Below are 15,481 nucleotides of genomic sequence, written 5' to 3'. Positions count from 1 at the left end.
CATGGCGGGGCGGCGGCGGCCGCGCTCCTCTGCGCCGCGCCCGCGGTGGGCGGCGGGGCCCGGGGGGCCGGGCCGGGGAGGGCGAAAGGCGTGTCCCTTCTCGGCCGCCCGCCGCCCCTTTTCCTGCCCGAGCAGGCGCGGGCGGCAGCGGGAAGCGGTGAGCGCTGTGAGGGAAAGGGGGGCCGGGCCCAGCCGGGCGCAGGCGGCGGGAAGGGCTGGTCGGGAAAGGGGAAGCCCCGCTCCCGCTGGCAGGGGAGGGGCCAGTCGCGCTCTGCCGCCGGGAATCGGGGTGGGAATGGGAGCTGCGGCCGCTATCCCTGGGGCGGGGGCTCCGTGCGCGCCCCCGGGCTCGGCCCTGCCCTGCCCTGAGGGCCGCGCTCCCGCCGCGCCGTCCCGGGCGCTCTGGATATCCAAACAGCGGGGAACGCTTGGGAAATGTCACCTGGACGCGCAGAAATAAAAAGGGGATGGGAGGAAACCAAAACAATGCAGTCTCGTGGGGGAGGGCGGGGGCAGGTTGGGGATCACAAAGCCTTACAGCAGCACAGCCCTGACTTGGGATTTCACAGCTCGCCTGGTTCCTGACAGGGCCCTCCGTGGGTGACAGCAGGGGAGAGAACCTTGAGGATATGAGTTCCAGGAAGACTCCAAGTGCTGCGGTGCTCTGGAGCAGAGCTGGGAGCGCCGTGCCTCGTTGGCGAGGGGCCGCTGCCCCGTGTTCTCCAGGAGCCCGGCTCGGAGGGAGGCACTGCGGGAAACTGGAAACTGATAACCGCGGGATCCCTGCGCCCAGGGACGCGAGATGCTGCCCGTCAGCTGCAGAACAGCACTCGTGACGTGCCTTTTCCCGGCTGACGAGCAGCAGCTCCTGCTCACGGCTGTCACCTGCCTGTGCGCTCGCATTGTATCTACCGACACCCAGTCTGGGAATAAAAAAGTGCAGCCTGTCATAAGCTCCCAGGATGAGCCCTTATTCTGAGCTTGACAGGCTTTTCCTTGCACATAAACTTTTTTTTCTCTTCTCATTCAGATCCTGGAGATTGGGTTCCCATGTCTCCCTTATGGAAGAAGTACCAAGGCATGCGAGAAATTGAGCAGTTATGTGACTGGTCTGTGGCTGGGAGGACAAGACCATGCCTGAGCTGTTTGGGCACTAGAGATCCAGTCAAAGTGAATGGGTCAAAATACATGAGATCTCTCTGATAGGAATGCCACATTTTCTAAGTCACAATTTTGTCTGAAGTCACTGGGCAAACTGTTTGACTGGAACAGTTTCCAAATCTTTTCCTTTTAAAAATGACATACATTCTGGATCACCTTGTACCTGTAGCCAGGGCATTAGTTTCCCAAGAAAATTGGCTGCTGTATTTTCAAATACTCTTGAAGCATCTATCACGAGAAGTTTCAGGTCAAATAGCCTAGTTTCTTTGCCTACATCAGCATTTCCAAGATATTTTTTAAAAGATCCTTGTGTTGGTGGAAATGTTCTGAAATTATGTGCTTTGCATTCCCATAGCTAAATGTCCTGCCTATCTTAGTTCACAGTTTTGAAGCTTTTAAATTGCATTTTTATCTAGAAACCAGAGGAATGGAGAAATTGTGTCCAGTTTCTGAGGCCACAAGTCTGGGCAAATCCATATTCTAGCCACCTCGGTTGCAGGACTTCAATCTGTTTTGGCAAGAGCAAATTTTACCCTTAGTCCTGTAGGTTTACAGAGGGGAAAAAAAAAAAAAGAAAAAGAAAAAAAAAAAAAAATCCTTTCCGCTATTTCACAGGCACATAAATTTTTTTAAAGTCTTCAAGTAAAATAGGGGCCTGATTCACGTGTCCAGAGTAGGTGTGGAGTGTCAGACTAAATGGTTCAGTTTGAGCCAAGACAGCAACTCCTTACTATGAATCAGGAGAGTTGGAGGATTAACTTCCATGGCTTTGGGTACAGGAGTGTATTATCTTGAGCATCAGGTTTTCAAAATTTAAGCTTCCTGGTTTGGAAGGTCAAATCTTAGTGCTGTCTAGTCAGCCTTTACACCTTTGCAAGGGTCATGCCATGTATAGGGAAGACCTTCTCAGAGTGGGATCACAGGCATCAAGTGCCGAGATCAATTAATTCATGGCAATTTCGGTAGTCACAGAGACCTGCTGTAATGTTCTGGGGCATAAAAAAATTCTTCCACCAGTTGGCAAGTACTGCTGCTACCATGTATGCTGCCTGATTTCCCTCACCTGGTCTGTCAGGGGAACGAGATTGGCACGGTCCCCCTGGAACATATCCTGCTTAGACCCATGGTTGGTTCTGGGGTAATGAGGATCCCTACACATAAGGGGTCTCCACCAGCCTCTCCACAGAGCCCTTCCACTTCTCTGTTCCATGGAAGTGAGGCAGCTTTGTTTGGGTCTGCAAGTCCTCACTGCATGCACATCATCAGCCAGGACTTGTCCTGGAGAGGCATCTTTCTGACAAGTGCAGCAAGTCTACACCAACCTGTGCTGCAAATTATCAGCAAATTATCCACAATCCAAAAATCTCCACAATCCAATCCTTTGCACAAGCCTGGTTTTTCATAACTCCAAAATAAATATCTCTTTTTCTTTCTATATATTGTACACAGAGTAGTTGTGACCAGTTCACACTGAAATGATTTTAAAAATCAAGTCGTTCGTTAAATCATTCACACAAATTTTGGAAAACTTAACCAGATTTCTGTTCACACTTAGATCTTTTCCATTTTCCATGCTTCCTCAGAAGTTCTTTTATCAGAAGATATATAATCTCCTTTAGTAAGTAAACAAGGAAGATGTTAGCAAAACATGCCACCTTTCACTGCATTTTATTCTTGTTTGTAATTTTTTTGTATTTTCTTTCTCTATACAAAGACATGCAACACTCCCAGAAAGCTGACCTTAGCATACTTGATTTGCAGCCATTCACAAATTGTTAAATCTTACTGAATTTTGATTTAGAATACAAAAGACACCTTAAGATCCAGCTGCAATAGTGTAAACAGCATCACATTTGTATACTTCATAAGAGCTGCACGTAGAAAGAATCAAGAGGCTGAGAAAATGTACAAAGTCTGTTTTCTACAGAGAAGAAAAATTCCCTGAAGCAATATATTTTAGGTTTACAGGTATAGGCCAGTATTTTATTCTCGGTGTAATCTCCTTTGAGGTTAAAAAATGAGCTTGAAAACATCAATAACAGAAATAAATTACTGCACCTAATCAGCATGACGATGAAGGAACAAACAAGACTTTCTCAATAGATACAGATAAGATGCTTGAAATCAGGGTCAATCAACAAGAAATGAGAGAAGATAAAATAGTGCCATTCTACTTAAATTACTGACAGAGAAAGACATATTCCACTCCATGGCTGTCAAAAAGTGTGAGAGAGAGCTAATAGGAAGATGTTGTGAATCATTTGAGAATCTTCCTCTCAGAAATACTTAATACAAAAACAACTCTATTCTGAACTTTCTATGTAGACACTTTTATGTAAGCATAAGTTTAAAAAGAAATAATTAGATTAAAATAGTGAAAACTCAAACTTGAACCTCTGCAGTTCTCCAAACAATGAACTGCACATCACTCTTCAGTCCCATCCAGGTTCAAGCTGATCAAATAGAACTACCCATAATGAAGAAATAAAACATCCTTTGTGGGAGATAAAATGGAGAACTTTGGTTGATTTATTGCTAGCTATTACTGTCACCTCTCCAGATAACAGATTACTGCTTACCAAGCTGCTTAAGATGACTGAAAACTCACACCTGGGCTCCAGTTAGTTGCCATTCACAAATACCCACTCTGAAGAGAAATGAGTCCCTCATCCTCTCACTTTGTCACCCTCATTTGTGATTTCCACTGGTGCCACTTTCACCTCCCATCCCTTGTTAGTAAAGCCCTTTGCTGAGTGCCTGGACATATCTGTGCTGCAGTTCCCCTCTCCTCCATGGCTTTAGCCCAAACTCCAAAACAGTCATGAAGTGACTTTGGTGATTCAACTCAGTCTCTGTAAGCAGTTTTCGTCCTGGAAGTCACTTACCATTTTCCCCTAAATAGTGCTATGTGAAGTCTTCCAACTTGTAAGACAATAAAAGCTGGGTTTCCTGAAGCACCTTTCTCTGTCCCTAGTCTGGAATAGTGGCAGACAGACTCGTTGCAGTTTGCCAGTGAAGTCTGTCAGGAAAAAGTGTGAGCTTCTCGATGCAGAAGTAATTTGTGACGACTAACTGAATGCAGACTTTTGTGAAGCCCTAAGTATTTTTCAAGTCTTGGGAGCTTTGCTTCCAGAGCAGCACATTCATAGCTTTTGCAAGTACTGAGGGAAAATTGGTGGCATTTCTCACCTTCACTGCTGCTGTTCAGAAATTGGTAGGGGATGAAGCTGAAGAAAAATATATCAATTTCACATAGTCATTGCTGAGATTACGGGCAGGGCACAGATTTTTAATGGGAATATCATGTGTCTGTGAAAAACACCTGATTATTGGGAAGCTGAAAAACACAAAATTATCCATAACCTGGAAACTTTTCCAGCTCTCCATGAGTGTTTACTACAAAGAACTTGTTAGTTAGCATTTCTTCCTGCCATTTCTTAAGGAAAGGAGAAGGAAACACAGCATATAATGTGTCAGCTGTTACTCATTCTTTGAATAATGCTATTTTCTGCAAAGGCTCCAAGCCACGCATGGGCAAGTTTTCTCTGCAACTGTAGGAAGGTGATATAGCAACAGTTGGGATGGGAAAGCCTTTATTTCACTTTTGTGGTGTTTACTTTGGAAAAACTCAATTGAGTTTCCAAAAAATCCAGTGGGGAAACATTTGCCATGCCTGGGATGAGCAACAGGCAGGGGATTAGTCTCTCCTGCTATTACTAATTATGTGTAAATTCACGAGTTTGGGGATTTATAATAAGATCTCAGGAGAGGTTCTGCTATTACTAATTGCTACTACTCAGTTGAATGGGAAGATTAGTTTAGATATCTGTGGTAGGGAGGCTGCAAAGCACCACAGAGCCATACGTGAAATTAGGGAAAGTGGTGCTGTATGTAGTCCATTGAACTCAAGGGAGTTTGAGCACTTGTGATCAAAGGCAAAGGTCCCAACTCCAAAGCAAAGCACGAACATGATGTTTTCCTTGTGCTGAAACTCAGTCCCACTGACCCAGACTTTATTTCCTGGTGATGGGAGCAGGGCAGCTGCAGCACAGGGACAAGGTCTCTTTCTCCATCCTCCTAAGCACAGCCAGTGCAGCAGGCTTACCTGTCCCTTCCCAGTGACCAGGTGAAGCCCTTCATGGTGATAACAGTCAGCTGTTCCACATTCCATGTCTGAGAACATGGCCGAGGTTTGCAGCAGTTGTGTATGCCCACCACTGCAAGCAGCAGGGCAGGCTGAGCTCCCACCATCCTCACCATCTTCGTTCTTACAAACAGATGGGCCTCCTGTCCAAGTCATGTCTCAGTTGCATTTAGCTAACAAAAGCAACAATCAAAATCTCCACTGCACCCGCGAAGAATAATGAGGATTAGAGTCTCGTCCAGTGTGCCGGAAGGCTCATTTGCATTCCTGGTCTGGCGATTCCCCTCTTTTCCATTTTGTGAAAGGACCCTCTCCTCAGTGTCTTTCTGTCCCTAAGACAAGAGAGCTAAAAAGCTTTCGCTGATGGGGGAAAGTGGAAGATCTTGTTCATCACATCTCATTTATACATAATTCCTACACATCATACACTTCTGCCACAATTATCATTTAATTCATTTCTCTCCACAAAAATACACCAATCGTCTTCGTGGCTGCCCTGTTTATCGTCCCCGGCTGTGGGAGCCCGTGCTGGCCAGGTGCAGGGACAATGGTTGGCTATTCATTTCCTTGCACCAGCTGTTACCCTCAGCATGCACCCAGTCTGGTAACAACCCTGTTATGGCTGCTGCTGCAACTTTAATTTTATTTCAAGAGCTAATCCCAGATGATTGTTCTGAGAACATGCCTAAGTATAGTGAGGAGTAAATACATTTTATGGAAAGACGTGTTCCAGGCTTTAAATCTGTCACAGAATAGCTTATAGGTCTGTGTGAACTTTTAGGGTTTTTTTTTTCCTTCAGACTCAGGGAAGATGCTGACTGATACAGTCATATAATGTCAGGTAGTGAATGAGGAGAGGAGAGGAGAGGAGAGGAGAGGAGAGGAGAGGAGAGGATGAATTCATAGCAAACGGATGGCATAGGAAAGAAGAGAAAATTTGCATGCTAAATGTGATGAGGCCTCTGAAGCCTGAACTGAGGATCCAGGTACCAGTCATCCAGTCATTTGCTTTCAGAAGCATGAAATCCATAATTTCCCATTTAAAAAGCGAACAAGACTCTCTGGGTTTTCAGGGAAATTCTGGTTCTGGTTTCAAGTCCTACTGTTCACCAAAACATTAACTGTGGTTTTTAAAAATGGCTTTGGACAAGCTGTGTTGTAGCAGAGGAAGAGATATAATTTGCAGCTGTATGGAAACAATATTAAAAAAAAAAGATATATTAAACTCAGAAAATATTTTCTTAGCCTTGATGATGTCATCCACAGATCTCTTCCAACTAATTGTCTTTAATAATTTTCAACTAATTGCTTTACTTTCAAACCTTTTTCTTTATATTAAATAGAGACAAAACTTACTCATAGCTATGTCTGTTACATTTTACTTGAATGGATTAGATTTTCCTCCTCCACATTCTCAGCTCAGTCTGTTATATTATCAGTCAAAATTCCACATTGAAGAATGTAGTTTCTGCTTCTGGGATTTCTGCTCACTTCCTTGCAGCAGAGAGAAGGAAATTGCCAGTACTTTGACCTTTCTCTTTCTACTAATCCAACTTAAATCGGTAGATGCCAAAGGCAGCTTAGTTATTTCATATTTTCCCAGTTTTATATGCCAATAGGGCATCATTCTTTGTATAGACTCAGGTCTGAAGAAGGGTACATTTTGTTCTTTTACAGGCCAACAGAACAAGGTAAATGGGATGCTGTAAACACAGAACTAAAATGCATTAATAAATGAAACTGCAGTCTTTGAGAGAGGCCATTCAGACATAGCTTCAATTATAACAGACTCTGCATTAGTGACTCAAAATTGTGTACATAGCAAATCAAACCATCAGTTCATGCTCTGATACAGACCTGGATATTTTTTGTGAATTATTGACTTTCCGTACAGGAGATCTGCCTTCTTTTCCCAGCAATTCCATACATTTATGGTATGATGTTGAGCAAATCATCCTCTCTAGTTTGAAATCTATATTCCTTAGAATAAGGGCCATGCTATGGATGTTCTTTGTAAAATTCCTTGAAATCCATGTTAAAATCAAGCTTTACGCTGAAAAATCAATGGCATTATGCATTTACAGAGGAACTTCTCAGAATGCCATCCTGAAATTACACAAAAATGTATACAGTAATTCAGGAGTGTTCTAGTTAGATGAAGCTGTCTGAAAAGGCCATATTCCCAGATCAAGGACTTTTATTTTTTCCTCTTTTTCATTTTCAGCTTTGGCCCAAATTATATCCAAATCAGAAATCATTAGTATTTCCCACAAATGGCAAGTTCCAGGGGAGAAAAGACAATCAGACATAACAAGGAAGGATGGTTTCCAAGAGAAACTACATTCCCAAGTGAATCCTGAATTACAGACAATGGGTGCCTCAGGCAGGGGGTAAGGAGGAAAAGAAAATTAGTTTTGCAGGATGATTGGAGAGAACCAAGCAAACCTTATGTATTTAAATTAGTATTTATCTTATTTTTGTGTTTTAACCTCAATGCCTAGCCAAAATTCAAGGTTCTGTAGTGATTTTCGTGCAAGAAGAGTAACGATAAGAGAAACGGGTGTTTTTGACACAGCTCCACTTGTTTACAAATAACATACAAAACTTTACTTCCTTGAACAAGGCAAACCCAGCAAGCTGGAGACAGCTTCTCAGAAGGGGGTCTGGCATGGCCACTTGCCAGCACTGGGAACAGCAAGATCCCAGGAGATTTTCCCAGCACCGTCTTCCCTGTGCTCATTCACATCGTAGCTTATGTTTGGCTTGACCTCCTCCCTCCTGAGTCCCCCTGGGCTGCTTGCATGGAGACACAATGCAGGCAGTGGGTGTTGCAAACTGAGGCCTCTCTCAAAGCCCCCACTGCTGGGCACAGCATTAAACTAAAAGAGGCCACTGCAGATAATTTTGGTGAAAAGTTGAAAAAAGGCTTGCATGGCAGCCTGAAAACTCAAAAAGGAAAAGATAAGAGGACGCCCAATGTACTTGCTTTGCCACAGAAATGTACCCTTAATATGAAGGTATTCGCTACTCTGGGCCTGGTTGCTGGCTTTAAACATCTGAGGTTTGTGATTTTCAGGAGCAGACCCCATTAGGTAACAATTCAGTACCTTTCTGCCACAAGAAGTATTTGGAATGACTTGGGCAGGATGAAGATGAGTAAAAGTCATAAATAACACAAAGGTGGTACACAAATGCCATCAGCATCTCCACTTGGCACAGCCATTGCCATTCCTGTCACAGGCTGAAAGGTCTCTCTTTCTTTAAAAAGTCTTTTTCAGCTTCCAAAAGAAAAGTATACTGGATATCACAGTGTTTCACACCAGGGAACATGCATGAACTCACTGTAAATTATAATAATGAAATTGTAGTATATATGTAATTTCCAGCAGAAAAAATCTGCTACCCATAAGAAAGGAGAAACTAGGAAAAAAAAATGGAGATGTCTTTTTCATTTTCTAATTTGCCATCGTTCCTTGATATCTCTAAGACTGGGGGCTCTGGAGCAGATCATTTAGGCTCCTTCTATCTTTTCTGTAATATAGACCTCTGCATTACAGAAAGGAAAAGCTGGTGTTGAAACCACAAACTCTAGCAATTCTAGTGAATCCATATGAAATTTATGAAGTACAGCTCCAGGCACATTATGAAAAGGGTGGAAAGTGTGAAGGTGATATTTAGTCTTTGTAAACACTGAGAAGAGATGAAGAGTCTTGGAAAAGCTGAGCATTTTTTCCCCTAAATTCCCTTATCCCCCATCTGAAAGAGTATGTCTCTCAGATATTGAGTTTAAATTTAGATTGCAGTTTGTTTACTACTCTGTTACGGAAGTCAGATAGATTTAATGTCCAGACCTGTAAATCCTTTGCAGTGAAGCAGGGAAAAATAATAAAGTCACAGAATGAACACCAGTTAATGGAAAGGATGGATGAATGGCCTGTGGGGTGTTCCCACTGACTGCTGTGCTGATTTATATTGTTGTCATCACAAACTTCCTGTATCATTTCTCATTGTACTCAAAGAATATTGTTACAATTACATTGAAATTTGTCTTTATGGGAGGTATTGCCCTGACAGAAGGATGACGATGATGTTCCTGGGCAATCTGTAATACAGTTGTTCCCTTAAGACTGCCAGATGACATCCACTGGACTGAATCTTTATTATTACCATGCATAGGGCAGCCCAGAAGTTGGGGAATGGTTAACCAGGGGATTTCAAAACACCCCTACCTGCACTAAACGTTCAGATAAAAGGCAAACATCCACCTTTGTGTGGAATCAAGGAAGGGAAAATCCAGGCACCTCCCTCCATGGCTGAGAAGGAGTTGAAAGCATCTGCTCCTGCTGAGGTTCATGCTCGTGCTACTGGGGGGTGGTGTGTGCACACATTGCAACTATGCACACTCTGTACATCAGATGGCAAAAACCGAGACAAATTAATCATCATTTCACCTTGCAGAGTAAGTAAATACTAAAACATTCATTTTGCATACAGAGAAAACGCGTCATCAAGCTGTCACAGAGAGAGCTGGGGCTGGTGCCAGGACCAGGAAACAGCTATCCAAGCTCTCCAGTGTGCTAGCTCTCATCCTGCTCCCCTCAGGCAAAACAACTGATCTCCATCAGAGTTAAATTCAAGCTGGCTTCTCTCGAACAGGGGAAGGTGGCAGCCCACCTGTCATGACATCCCTTGGACCCTCTCTGTGAGGAGCACATCGAACTTCCTAACTTTTGGATACTTGTAACTTGTTCTTTGCCAGAGGAAATGAGGAGCCTCATGTAGTAGTTCTAGGGGGTTCTGATTGCTTCTGTAGTGGCAAAAGAGCAGGCACAAAAAAATAACAGTGACAAGCTCTGAAAACCAGCTAATGTTTCATTTCCATCTAATTTTCAAAATTTCCTATGTTTGCATCCAAAACACAGATGAAGATTAAAAGCTTCCCATTAAAAAATAAAACCAACAGCCTGGACTTTCTTTAATCTCATAGGCATCACAGTGAGATCTTCACAGATCCCATAGCTGACTATTTTTTTCAAATACAACAGGCCAACACAGGCTTCTTGCTCCTGTTTTTATACCTCAGTTCATCCTACAGACTCTGCTTGTAGGACGATGAGATTGCCTGTCTTGTTATACACATGTAGGTAGGGTTCAGTTTGTAGACTTTTCCTCTCCTTACAGGGCAAAGGGAGACAATCTAATAAATAAATAAATAAATAAACAAACAATTTTTTAAACCTTCAAACTTGGCAGAGAATATAAGATGCTTGGACAAACCTAGTGCCCTGGGAGGGCTGGTGTTTGATTTTCCCTACTAGCACATCAGTAATTCTCCATGCTACAAAAGAACTGTGTGGTTCAGCTTGTTTGCCTGCAGGGTTATTGCTGAAATCCCCTAGCCACATACTCAGGAAGGAATCCTTTTATCAAGAAGCTTTGCACTTTGCACCACAAGTATGGGCCTTCATTATAGCCTTGAATGGGACTGACCATAGTGATGTGGCAGCCATGTGCTGGCAACTGAATTTAGCTCCAGTCTGATCAGATAAAGCAAACACACAGATTTTGGCACCTCCATTCTGGAGGGCTAAGAGCAAGTGCTAACATAAAAAAGTGTGGTAGAGTATAAGAAATATAAGGAAAAGAAATTAATTTGAACCAACTGGAGGAGTCCATCTCCAAGACAGAACCAGCATGAGTGAAGGTTGTGTTTATGCACACAAGGATAGAGGGGACAGATTTTGTGTATGCTTAAAGCTGGTTAGGGAAGGCCCATTCCTTTTCAGAAAGTAAAAGGATAACTTGTTCTGCATTTAAAAAAAAAAAAAAAAAAAAAAAAAAAAGGGAAACAGGAGAATTGCCACAGTGGACTGTTCTTATTCCACCTGTGCAAATACTTTTGTATCCATTGGCAATAAATCTGGAAGGTCCATCTGCTTCTAGCCAACACATCAACACCCACTGATCCTACCTCACGTGCACTTACTCTGTGTCCTGTCATTTTCTCAGATCATAGAAGGGGAGGAGGAGGGAGAAATCCAGTGGATTTACTCTAATCCTTGAACACAGCTTTGGATCCGCTTTGTATGGTCTCAGAGCCACCCCCTTGTGTGTATAAACAATATCCCATGGTGAACAGGAGTTTCTCTACAGCCCATGGAGCAAAAAGAGAGAAGAAAGGGTAGTGAGAAACAGTACTTAGCTTAGGGAAATATAATGTAATAGTGGCAGAGTTTGCATTTTATGCCAAAAAAAAAAAAAATCCCACCAGTTTTCTCAGCTTTTTTTTATGAGAACTTGCTGAAATTGATAGGCAGAGTGTAATTTTACAGACTCTGACACATTTAGCTGACTAGCAGAGCAAAAAAGCTTAGGAAATACCTTTCACATTCAAAGGTACAAAATAATACATCTTTTCGTTAGCATCAACCTGGTTTTCTACATGCCTAGGGTTTAAATGTAAATCTCTGCCAAGCATAAGGAGTTTTTAAGAGTGTTAATCACCTAGCCCTTTTTATAGTGTGTGAAGTGATTTGAAACCATTGGAGAACACTAATACTTTGTGGAGAGAGTTCCAGGATAGAAGGCTGCACTTTGCAGCACTGCTAAGACATATAAATCACTTCAGCTGTGGTGGAATATGATGATTTGAAGCCATTGCATTTGGAAATGGAAAAAGGACATGATCTCGAAAGAGTCCAACTGCTTTAAATATATTGAGCTCAATCTTACAGCTCTGATTGAGACATTTTCAATAAACATCAAAGTACAAGCTGCAAAATCAAATACTCTCTTCTGGAGAACTTCTAATAAAACTTACCCTTTCTGGCTCAGCATATGTTTAGAAATACTGGGTTTAATCATACAGCAGTTTGCACTTGGTGTAATCACCTGCTGTTGTGTAAACTGAACTCAAACACCTTTTCTGATCTAGTAATATTGTACATCATTTTGCCATCTGTGTGAAATGCAAAGCCACAATGAGGAGGAATGCTTTATTCTGCAGGGGGAAAGAAGCCAGAGAGAAAACATTCTTGCTTCCACAGGACTGCCCTGCTGTAATAAGCAGAAAAAATATAAAATGGAAAGATGAAAGACACTTATAAAATTGTGCAAGTTACATAAAATGGAAGTGGAAAAAAGTGGGAGCACAGCAGCTTCATTCCCATAACCAACATCAGCCAGAATGTAGGAAAACTATCATCTTTACCATCTCGTCCCCTAACCTTGCTCATAGGCAGTCTTGAGGACTGGAGGGAAAACACATTTTGCATCCATTTTACATATTATTTATACAAGTCTTGCGCTGTCTGAGATCTTGTACTGTGCTAATAGGAAATGCTAAGAAAGGAAATCTCAAAAAAAGGATTTAGGAACAAACAGCTGTTAATTGGTGATGCTCAGTAAGATGTCATTATGACACAGGATCAGATTGGGTGTGTTTAAAGATTACACTTGCTTGTAAAAGCTATTGTGTATCCACAGAACAAAAAGGAACAAAACACATTTATAAATTTACCAAATTTTAAGCACACTGAAATCCTTCTTCTGAAGAAGTTTTCCTGCCTTTTGCCATGACTTAATTTAACAGTAAGAATGACATGAGAGAGTAAACTGAACTTGTATGCACAAGTTGTAAGGAGTTACATATTTAGCTTGATTAGTTTTTGCTATTGCAAAGGGCATCTGACCTTTTCTGGAGGAGCTCAGTTGCTTCCTCTGCCTCGTGGCAGGCCTTTGCAAGTCTGGAGTGAGGAGTGGTGACATGGGCACTGCCTTGCCTCCCATGGAGCTGCATTCAAGCTTGGATGACAAGCATTTTGCAGGTTGCTACTGTCCTTTGGCCACCTGCATTTGCCCCATCAATATCCTGCCAAAATAATGGAGCACAAGCCTTTGCAAAGGGGTGGAACAGAGTGTGCTACCAACAACTCATACACAGATCCAGAGTGAGACCCTGCTTTCCATCTTCCTCATGAAGGATTTGTATGTAGAAATGCTTATCAACATGGAGATAATGCTTATCAATATGGAGATAATGCTTATCAATGAGTATATAGGTTCATCATACAGCACTTACATGATATGCTTTAGAATGAGGTTGAACACTCCAGAATTATAAAAGGCATCTTCCATTGAGTCTCAATTTGGATCCTAGTGTATGTACAATGGAAGATAACCAATAATTAAATGTTTGTTTTGTTTGTTTGTTTTCAACAGGGATCTTCTCATATAGGGAGAACAGTGATAAGAAAAAGAAGCAAGATTGGGAATTAATGAAGCTCCTTGCCTCACTTGTTTCACCACGTAGGAAATGAGATTTCTGCAAAAAATAAAGGCAGGAGACTAAAGGAGAGCATGTCTTTTGGAATAAAACAAGTGCATATTACAAAATGAAACCCTGCCACTGCTGCACACTTCCTCCCTGACTGTAACCACAGCTCCCTCAGTCTGGTTCTTGGATGGTGAATTGACCATTTAGACATGACAGGGTGGGTGGAGAAGAAGTATCTGGGTCAGTATAAAATGGGCCAATACTAGAGTACCTGGCAGTTCTGGAAATCAGAAAAGACCAAAATTTTGCGAGAGGAAGGCCCGGAAACAGAACATGACACTGAGTAGGATTAGGTACGTTTTAATATCCTAACTCTACATGATACCATGTAGTTCTTACATTATAGAAAATGTGCATTTGGCAAAATTCCCATTGTGACAATTTTTCAAGTCCACTCCAACACATGAAACACTCAAGCTTTCAGCAAGATTAGTTACTCTACTTGAAAACATCATCAGAATGTACTTCCTCAGTTTTTCTTTCCCATTTTCTCTGGTGCATTAAATGACTTCATTTCAGAAGTGAGACAAGGAGGAGTGTTAGAAGGAATCAACTAGAATTCACATGTGTAGTGATCCTGACCAGGAGGCCACTGTGCATCAAGGAATCAATCACCCTCCACAGCAAACCTGAGCAGTCCCAGGCCTCTGCTGTGCCACGTTGCACATCCAGCACAGACTTCAGCCTCAGCTCTGCTGCACAGATTGACTCGACTATGGGACAAACTTGGCCACCTCATTATTCAGAGAGGAGCCTGTGGGCAGCTCCTCCTTGGTACCAGCAATTACACCATCCCATTTGGCCTTGGCCTCATCTGACAGTGCATTGAGAAGCTCTCATGAAAACATCCTTCAGGAAAAGAGTTGGGTTTTTTATAAGGAAATTATTCACTAGCTCAAAGGACCATAAAGGAAGAACCTTTCCTTAGAAGGTTCTGCCCTGAGAAAAATACATATGGAGCCTGTCTGATGCTGTGGGGACATAAGAATTGCTTACTATGTTTCTCTCTTTATTCTCTTATTGAAATGGCTATTTTAATTATTCTACTAGCCATTCTTTCTGAAATCGAGAAAGAGCCCTGATCTGTATTTCTCTCCATTTCTCTCTCTCACCTTACCACCAACCCAGTGCAAAACAATGTCTTACATGGATTTTTAAAAAACTTTTTGCCGTAATAGTGGAAAAAAAGTCTGAATAGAAAAATATGTGGAAAGAAAATAAATGAAAGTCTAGATGATACTGTCATTTGCACCATTACATCAGTAAAACAGATGTTCTGGTCAGGACTGGCTTTGTGGTGTGTAATTGGACAAATTCAAAGGAACACAACTCACTCTGGAGATTTTCCACCAAAAAGTCCTGGTGCTACCAGGAAAGCCATAGGGATAAGATCTGTGATCAGATGCCTTAATGAGAACATCTGGAATTTATGGGCTAAGAATTCAAAAGGTTGTTTTGCCTACCCATTATGCAAAGATGGAGATGTTTTGTACTATAACAGGTCCGGTTATGTTGCTTGGGCATGCCCTAGAGATACAAACTAAACCAAAAGATAATAGATGCCTGTAAAATGGACTGCTGGTGTTATGAAGGCACAAACTCATACTTTACCTTCTCCAACAAGGGCAGAGATAGTCACCCTATAGGATAGTGACTCTAAAAGGCACATTTCATGGGTGGGAGGTGGAGGCATCATGCCCTGCCCCCAGACTATAGACCTCCAGGTGAGGAGGAGCTACATGGCTGTATCCATGGTAGAGGCAACAGCGTCTCTAGAGCAGAACCTCTTCTCATAAGCATGGGCAAGGCTTGGCAGAGCACTCAGTGGAACCTCAGGTTTT

The sequence above is a fragment of the Zosterops lateralis genome, assembly GCF_965231275.1.
Source record: "Zosterops lateralis genome assembly, chromosome: 3".
NCBI classification, from domain to species: domain Eukaryota; kingdom Metazoa; phylum Chordata; class Aves; order Passeriformes; family Zosteropidae; genus Zosterops; species Zosterops lateralis.
This window is presented reverse-complemented; position numbering follows the sequence as displayed.